The 950-nt window shown below is 42.3% G+C and overlaps 1 non-coding gene across 1 annotated transcript; it reads left to right on the forward strand.

Moving 5' to 3' along the window:
* Positions 1–248: 248 nt before the first annotated feature.
* On the forward strand, positions 249–356 carry LOC130971973 (small nucleolar RNA R71). The gene has a single exon (XR_009083180.1). It is a non-coding gene; the product is annotated as a small nucleolar RNA R71 (small nucleolar RNA).
* Positions 357–950: the final 594 nt, after the last annotated feature.

The following is a 950-nucleotide window of genomic DNA, read 5'->3' on the forward strand; positions in this document are numbered from 1 at the left end:
TTATTCTGAGCCAAAATGGCGTTCAGAGTGTCAATCTCAAGAACTCCTTTCTTCTGACTAGTCCCATTGTTCACAGGATTTCTTTCAGAAGTATACATGAATTGGTTATTTGCAACCATTTCAATTAGCTCTTGAGCTTCTGCAGGCGTCTTCTTCAGATAAAGAGATCCTCCAGCAGAGCTATCCAAAGACATCTTGGATAGTTCAGAGAGACCATCATAGAAAATACCTATGATGCTCCATTCAGAAAGCATGTCTGAGGGACATCTTCTGATTAATTGTTTGTATCTTTCCCAAGCTTCATAGAGGGATTCTCCATCCTTCTGTCTGAAGGTTTGGACTTCCACTCTAAGCTTACTCCATCTTTGTGGTGGAAAGAACTTTGCCAAGAAGGCATTGACTAGCTTTTCCCAAGAGTCCAGGCTTTCTTTGGGTTGAGAATCCAACCATATTCTAGCTCTGTCTCTTACAGCAAAAGGGAATAGCATCAGTCTGTAGACCTCAGGGTTAACCCCATTAGTCTTGACTGTGTCACAGATTTGCAAGAATTCAGCTAAAAACTGATGAGGATCTTCCATTGGAAGTCCATGGAACTTGCAATTCTGTTGCATTAGAGAAACTAATTGAGGCTTAAGCTCAAAGTTGTTTGCTCCAATGGCAGGGATAGAGATGCTTCTCCCATAGAAATCAGGAGTAGGTGCAGTAAAGTCACCCAGCACCTTCCTTGCATTGTTGGCATTGTTGTTGTTTTCGGCTGCCATGGGTTCTTCTTCCTTGAAGAATTCGGTCAGGTCCTCTAAAGAGAGTTGTGCTTTGGCTTCTCTTAGCTTTCTCTTCAGGGTCCTCTCAGGTTCAGGATCAGCTTCAACAAAAATGCCTTTGTCTCTGCTCCTGCTCATATGAAAGAGAAGAGAACAAGAAAATGTGGAATCCTCTATGTCACAGTATAG

This window comes from Arachis stenosperma, chromosome 3, assembly GCF_014773155.1.
Source record: "Arachis stenosperma cultivar V10309 chromosome 3, arast.V10309.gnm1.PFL2, whole genome shotgun sequence".
Lineage (NCBI taxonomy): Eukaryota > Viridiplantae > Streptophyta > Magnoliopsida > Fabales > Fabaceae > Arachis > Arachis stenosperma.